This window comes from Danio rerio, chromosome 12 (assembly GCF_049306965.1).
Source record: "Danio rerio strain Tuebingen ecotype United States chromosome 12, GRCz12tu, whole genome shotgun sequence".
In the NCBI taxonomy this organism is placed as follows: Eukaryota; Metazoa; Chordata; class Actinopteri; order Cypriniformes; family Danionidae; genus Danio; species Danio rerio.
Window position 1 is genome coordinate 29,137,501 of NC_133187.1, and position 7,839 is coordinate 29,145,339.

The window sequence follows — 7,839 nt, forward strand, 5'->3', positions numbered from 1 at the left end:
ATGCAGTCTTGGTGAGTCTTCATTCAAAAACATAAAAAGGTAAAAGTTAAAGTTAAATGTTTATATTTAAGCATAAAAAGTTTGTAATCACATAATGTAAGTGTTTGTTTGTATATAATATTACATTTATTCATTCATTTATTCATTTTCTTTTTGGCTTAGTCCCTTTATTAATCTGGGTTTGCCAAAGTGGAATGAACCGCCAACTTATCCAGCATATGTTTTACGCAGCAGATGCCCATCCAGCTGCAACCCATCACTGGAAAACAATCATACACTTCGGACAATTTAGCTTATTCAATTCACTTATAGCGCATGTCTTTGGACTTGTGGGGGAAACCGAAGCACCCGGAGGAAACCCACGCAAACATTCAAACTCCACACAGAAATGCCAACTGGCCCAGCCGAGGCTCAAACCAGCGACCCACTGCACCACCGTGACACCCCATATAATATTACTTTACAATAAAATGTATCATATAGTTTAGATAAAATTAAATATAAACAGTGTGAAGAGAAACTTTCAAAAGTATCCTTCATCTTAATAGATGACTTTTCTCTTCTCTTTTATAGGCAAGTTCAAAATTCCAAATGCAGAAAAACTAAACTTTATTATTGCGTTTCATTGTTTTATATTACTCATACTGCTCAACGGCGTAATAAATTATTTAGCATTTCCTCCTAGAAGCTTGAGAGGGACTCATTTCTCATGTACAAGGATAGTTTGCATGACAATACACTATTAGTTCTCCTTGTGTGTTGCAAGCGGTTCATGTCTGCGGTCTTTGATTACAACAGAATGGGGCACATGAAAAAGTGCTCCTAACAAACCCTAATTACTCCCGTTAGGTAACACAGATAGAGAAGAACGTTCAGCTGCGTACAGACTTGAATGCTACATTTGCCTTGCCTCAGCAAATCTCCAAAGACTGAGGAGCAAATAGATGACTTCACTACAACCACAACATTAATGAGAACGCCTGCATATTTTACTAGAAGAAAAGGAAGAACATTTAATATTACAACAGTTTTTATTACATTAAATAATTAATACAAATTCTGTTCTATATTAGTACTTTATTCATGCTAATTATTTAAGTGTTACACTTTTAAGTATATTTATAAATTTTAATTGGAATTGTTTGATTACAACACTGTAAAACCCAAAGGTCAACTTTATCAAATGAAATGAGTGTTGTTAACTCTAAATTTACTGAAAGTTAATTCTACTCATTTGAAAAGAGTTTTCAACTCAGTGTTGAAGGTAATGAGTTCATTAAATACCTCATTACTTCAACTTTAATGGAGTAAGTTCACACTACTCATTAAGATTAGCTTTTGAACTTAAATGGTTTGTTGTAATCGGTTTCCTCAGATGGTTTGTGTTGCCTTAATGGGTTTTACTTCTAACGATTCCGTGAGGAAATATAGATTAATAAATGTAAGCATACCATGCAACTTTCTGATGCTGCCGTCCCCATCATGCACTGGGGAATTTAGCAAAATATTTTGAGGCGTTTTTCAGTTGTATTAGCTCCATTTTGTTGCTGTTGTTGCTAGGTGTTATGACATCTGGAGCTCGTTTTCAACTCAAAATGACACATTCATTCCACTTTTTATCATTGTTGTGTATTGTGTGCTAAGATTTGTAGTCTCTGTGTTAAAATCACATTACCTCTTTTCAAGGGTGGAAAGAGTGCTGAAAAATCAAACTTAAGTAAAAGTACCATTATGTGCCCAAAAATGTAGTGAAAGAGTAAAAGTATCTATTTATATCAAAAAATTTATTTCAACATGGTCGAAATGGAGTGGGATGAAGCACAAGCTTATTATTTTCCCCACCCATTATCACACACATCATTCGTCTCTTACTTCAACCTATTTCTTCTTTTACTTATCTCTTCTTTTTACATGAGACATATTTTATCCTTTTGTCATGTTTGACATATTATATGTTTGATTCCATTTGTACATTTACATGTTATAACATAGACCCAACAAAATACATAGTATTGCAAACAACCATTCATTGAAATTTCATCATACCTTTCTCATTTTATTCTTTCAATCACCTCTATTCATCATTATATTCCTTTAATAATATATATTTATACAACTTTTTAATTTGATATTGTTTATATATTAATATAAATAATAATAATATTAATATCCTGACATTGTTTGAGAATCTGTTTTAGACTTCCATAATTTCACAACACATACGGAAATACACATTTTTTTTTAAAACGACCTTGTTTTTAACCTTCTAAAATTGTGTTCTTCTCTCAGATTATATCCCCCTTGTCTTTCTTCAGAAAACTTTTGTATGCATTTCAGAAGTAATTTATTCCTAGTTTTAAACAAAATTTGTGCTGTTTTAAATTTAACCAAATCATTAAACTTAAGTATTCATTTATTCATTAAATTTTTTTCGGCCTAGCTCCTGTATTAATCGGGGGTGTACCGCCAACTTATCCAACACGTTTTTACGCAGTGGATGCCCTTCCAGCCACAACCCATCTATGGGAAACATCCAGACACACTCATACACACTCATACACTACGGACAATTTAGCCCACCCAATTCACCTGTACTGCATGTCTTTGGACTGTGGGGTAAACCGGAGAACCTGGAGGAAACTTACTCGAACCCAGGGAGAACATGCAAACTTCACCCAAAAACGGCAACTGACCCAGCCGAGGCTCGAACCAGCGACCTTCTTGCTGTGAGGCGACAGCACTACCTACTGCGCGGCTGCGTCGCCTGAACTCAAGTATTTTCAATTTAAAAAATAAAGAATTTCCAAATACCCCACATCTTCACCCATCAATCTAATGACTTCAGTAGTGAGTAATTACTTAGTTCTCTTAAATAATTTTTTGCTTAGTAATTACTCAGTCTAATAACGTGAGTAGTGAGTATTACAGTGTGAAAGGTTTATGCATTTACATGCAGTTTGTCTTATCTCAGAGTGACTACATGTGAAGGTTTTGGACATCTTTTTGGACACTTTCCAAACATATCTTAAAATTGTTCGTTCTGATTATTATTATTTGATTGGACAGGAATTGCAGGACTGTTTTTTTCTACTTTAGTCAATCCCTATAGACAAAAAGTAGTGTCTGCAGGTTGAAGAAAAATAGTGCAGTAAAAGTACCGATACAGCACTAAAAATTTACTTAAGTTGAAAGTACACATTTTTAAAACTACTTAGTAAATTCCAATTCCTGAAAGAAATGACTCAGTTACAGTCATTTGAGTATTTGTAATTTGTTACTTTACACCACTGCCTCTGTTGTGTCAGTATGTTATCATACAGATTAAAACAAGAAATCTACTGTTGTTTACTTAAAGATTTTAAGTAAAGAATATACTTTAAAGTCTACGCTGTTAAAGTGAAACTTGTAAAAAAAAAATAGAGTATCTTACTTGAATAAGAATATTTAAATGAAAGTAAAAACTACCTAATTAAAAAAAATGAAGGGAAACATTTTAGTTTAGGTCACAATTCATGGTATTAACAAATCCTTAGCTAACACTACACTGTAATCCCGAATAAGTTGACAAAACTCAAAAAATTTGAGGTAATCAGTTACGTCAATTTTTTTAAGTTATGTAATTATCTATTTTAAGTAAACAGAAACATTAAGTTTTGAGTTTGTTGTACTCATGCAAGACACTTCACCTAACTTAAAATACCCAAGTTACTCAGCTTATACGTTTTAATTGCAATTAACTTAATTGTTTTAATTTTTCCAAACTTTAAATACTTAGTCACCCAGCTCATACATTTTAATACCAATTAACTTAATTGCTTTAATTTCTTTCAACTTTAAATACTTAAATCACCCAGCTCATACATTTTAATAGCAATTAACTTATTTTTAATTATTTATCTCACCTTTACATACTTAGTCACCCAGCTCATACATTTTGATAGCATTTTTTAAAATTAACTTCTCCATCGTCAGTTTCACAAATAAAATTAGCCATTATTTTAATCTTTAAACCCCATAAATCTGTGAAAATAAATCTGTAATTTAAAACACACAGACAATACCATTTTAGACATTTATTTTTAAAGAAAAAATGTCCAACAGTACTTACAAATTTGTCTCCTATGCAATTACAAATGTCTTAAAACGATAAAAACTATTAGACATAAAGAGATTGAAAATGAACACTATTCTGAAATAATAAAAATTACCCACAATGTAAATATGATATCAGACATAAGAGCCTCAAGAAAAAACAACTATAAGTTTGATAAAAATTAATAATACATTAATAAGTGTAAAACTTAGTCTTAAGGCATTCGTTAAAAAAATAATAAGTGCACATTCTGTGAAGTGACTCGTTTAGTGTAAACTACACAGAAACTGTATATATCGTTGAAGTCAGAATCATTCGCCCCCCTTTATTTTTTCCCCCAATTTCTGTTTAACGGAGAGCAGTTTATATATATGTATATATATATATATATATATATATATATATATATATATATATATATATATATATATATATATATATATATATATATATATATATATATATTTATTTATTCAGTCTTGGTTTAACTATGATTCTGTCATTTACTTATTCCAAACCTGTTTGAGTTTCTTTCTTCTGTTGAACACTTAAAAGGTTATTTTTGACCAAAAAAAAAAAAAAGCTGAGACCTGTAACCACCGATTTCCACAGTATTTGTTTTCCTATTAGAAAGTCAGTGGTTACAGGTTGTCAGCTTTACTTAACTTTTGTGTTCAACAGAAGCAAGAAATTCAAGCAGGTTTGGGACAAGTGAAGAGTTAGTAAATGACAAAATTTTACATTTGGACAAACTATCCCTATATATAATAAAATGCACCCTTACCAATTAAAGGTAAATAAATGTTTTGAAGTTACTACCCCAGAGACAGTCTTTATTAAGTAAAAAAAAAAAGCTCTACATTAACTCATTCTTTAAGGTTTCCATGCTGCGAGACTTTTTATTTTCCATCATCCATGCCAAGCAAAACTTTTTGCACAAGTTCAAAGTCCTTTACTATATATTATGTGAAGAGCATACATTAATCCATACAAGACAAGAAAGGTCTGGAAGTGTGCTGTGGGTGGTGAATTCATTCTTCAGGACAACAGAGACCCTCAGTGAATGCAGGGCCAATAAAGCATCTTCAGTCAGCAGGATTATCAATCTAAAAACATAATTCAAGGATATTAATGTAAGGACAGTATCAAAATGACTGAGCCAATATTATATGATTCATCAACTATTCGTCATTACAAATATGTTATTAAGTAAAAGTTTTCAAAACTTTCATCTTTTCATAAAACATGCCTAATTGTGAAAAGAATGAATGAAGTCTTACCATGGTGTTCCTAAAGAATCTTAAGTCACGCTCACGCAGCAAGACCAAAAGACCTCTGATAACAGTAGTCCGTCATGAACTGACATCATTCAGTTCCTGGAAATCAAGAATCAATTTTTTTAAAATTAAAAAAAAAAAAAATAAATAAATAAATTCAAATTATATTTTAATGTATACTTTAACACGTGACCCCAAACATACCTGCGCATCATAAACCTTTAAAAGATTAGCCAGGGTATCTGCTGTCTTGCCAGTTTTGGATGCTGTTTGCCTTAAAATTGTCATCAAATAAAATAGGTGGTGGTCCAGTTGTGCAAAGAATTTGTGGGGAAAATTCTCATTTGTAACATGTTGGTACTCTGCAAACAGCAAAAAGAAACAAGAGAGAATTTCATAAAACAAACCCACACCACAAAATATACAATTTTTAGAAAAATGTATTAATATTATTATTATGTTTCAATAACTTATTTATTTTTTACCTCAGATGAAAATCAGGTGTTGATCAGATGTTGAAAGCAGGATCTTCATGTTGTAAACTGAACTCAAGGTCTAGTTGAAGTTTCACTTTCCTTGCTGCAAAAGTATCATTGATAAATACACTGTAATATTTATTTTATCTGGATATGCCAGGCATAGTAGTAAAAAATAAATATTTTACCCACCTTTCACATGCCTCCATTTAAGAACTTATCTGTAGTCAGCAACAACCGACCTTCAATTCTGTATGTACACAAAGTCACAGTGTCATTTAGCTGAGAGTGGAAGTAGTACAATTGCATGATGTCTAACGTTAACCTCAAAAACGGTTAGCAATAGAGCTGATTATCATGTTAGTTGCTTTGATTCGATAAACACAGATTTAATTTAAACAGTTTTGAAATTTCTAAAACTGAATAGGACGACAAAGAAATGTAAGGCCTGATTTTAAAAGCTAGAAATAACAAAACTTACCTTACTGTGTAATGATGTAAAAATATATAGACTAAAATATTTATATTTTTAAGATATAAATATATTTTAAGCTACAAAATTTGCACATCAGAAAACTATGTCTTGTTTACCACGTCTTGAATATTTTGTTTTGTTATTATTTTATTTAATAACATAATTTTGTATTAATGTGTTATAGATATGCATACTTTGTTTTTTAGGCTGTTTATATTCTCTCCAGAGTAAACATTTTAAAAAATAGATAAAAAAAAAAAAAAAAAACTTTTATCATACCTTTAAAATACATTTGACCTAAATGACATTTAAACTCATTTAACTGATCGCATTAATCAGGTAATCATTGATATGCAGAGATGTCGTCTTAAGCGCGAGGAAATATTAAGTGTTGATCAGTGCTGGTGATTGAGGTAAAGTTAGTGTTATATTTACACATTCAGACTTTCTCCTTAATAATATAATTTCAGAAAGGTAATTTTTGCATATTCTTAATGGTGAAATCATATTAGCAGCCAATGACTTTCAAAGTACAACATTGTTCAGTCAAAAAAAAATTGTGCATTTAGTGTAATATTGTTTTCATGTCATTTTTGCATGTGATTTCAGAACGAATAGACAAAGTACCATGGTAAACAATTTATGGAGCGAGTCCTCATACATGGATCAGCAAGCAACAAGCTGCGTGTGGCAGAGTTAAGTTTTGAGACTACGTTTTTGCGCGTCATCAGAAAATACCGTTTAGTGTTTAGGCGGAGATCATTTCAGTTATGATTAACGTTACGTTTCTTGCGCCTTTCGTTTCCGAAGTGCCTACAGATCGCGAAGATAATACCACATTCACATACTGGATAGAGTTCAGCGCAGCGCCATGACATGCGGTTGTGAGAGCGCGCGTCTCCATGACAACTTCAGCACAGGCTGAGAAAAGGCATACTCGCGCCAAGATTTAAATTTTTTTGAAAAATGTAATCTGCCGATTTCAAATATTTTTGTCTTTATCACACTCTGTTAAAACTCAGAGTTAACACATTACAACTAACGCTAACGTTGCACTGATTCTAACTTTTTAAACAGTAACGTTAATGTTAACGTTAGTTAGCAACAAGTGAGGCTAAACATGTTTTCTGTAATGTACGACATGTAAACGCACCCTGATTAACTCTACATTACATTGAACTGTTACTGTGATTATATTAATTAAAACATACATTTAATTTTTCTAGGATTTGTAAATATTTTACTTACTGTAGTGTGAAGCGAGGCCGATCCGCCATCTTGAAAAAAACGAATGAAGCATGAGCACGTACGTGAACCTGGATGACGTCAGACGCAAAATCACTTGGCTGACAGATTTTGAGTTAATGAAACTTTAAAGAGACATTTTGTATAAATTAAACCCAGCAGAATTGTTCACCTTACTTGAAAGATTAAATTTTTTCAAACTCAAAAATAAGAAAAAGTTCTAAATACTCATCAAGGTTAATTAAGATAAACAAATTTTAATGATTTAAGTTA

General features: G+C 31.6%; 1 long non-coding RNA gene across 1 annotated transcript; it reads right to left on the bottom strand.

Moving 5' to 3' along the window:
* Positions 1-5,009: 5,009 nt before the first annotated feature.
* LOC137490449 (uncharacterized) lies at positions 5,010-7,614 on the bottom strand. Its single transcript, XR_011009916.2, has 6 exons — positions 7,570-7,614; positions 6,039-6,096; positions 5,856-5,949; positions 5,575-5,732; positions 5,374-5,469; positions 5,010-5,199 (listed from the first exon to the last, which is right to left on the bottom strand). It is a non-coding gene; the product is annotated as an uncharacterized lncRNA (long non-coding RNA).
* Positions 7,615-7,839: the final 225 nt, after the last annotated feature.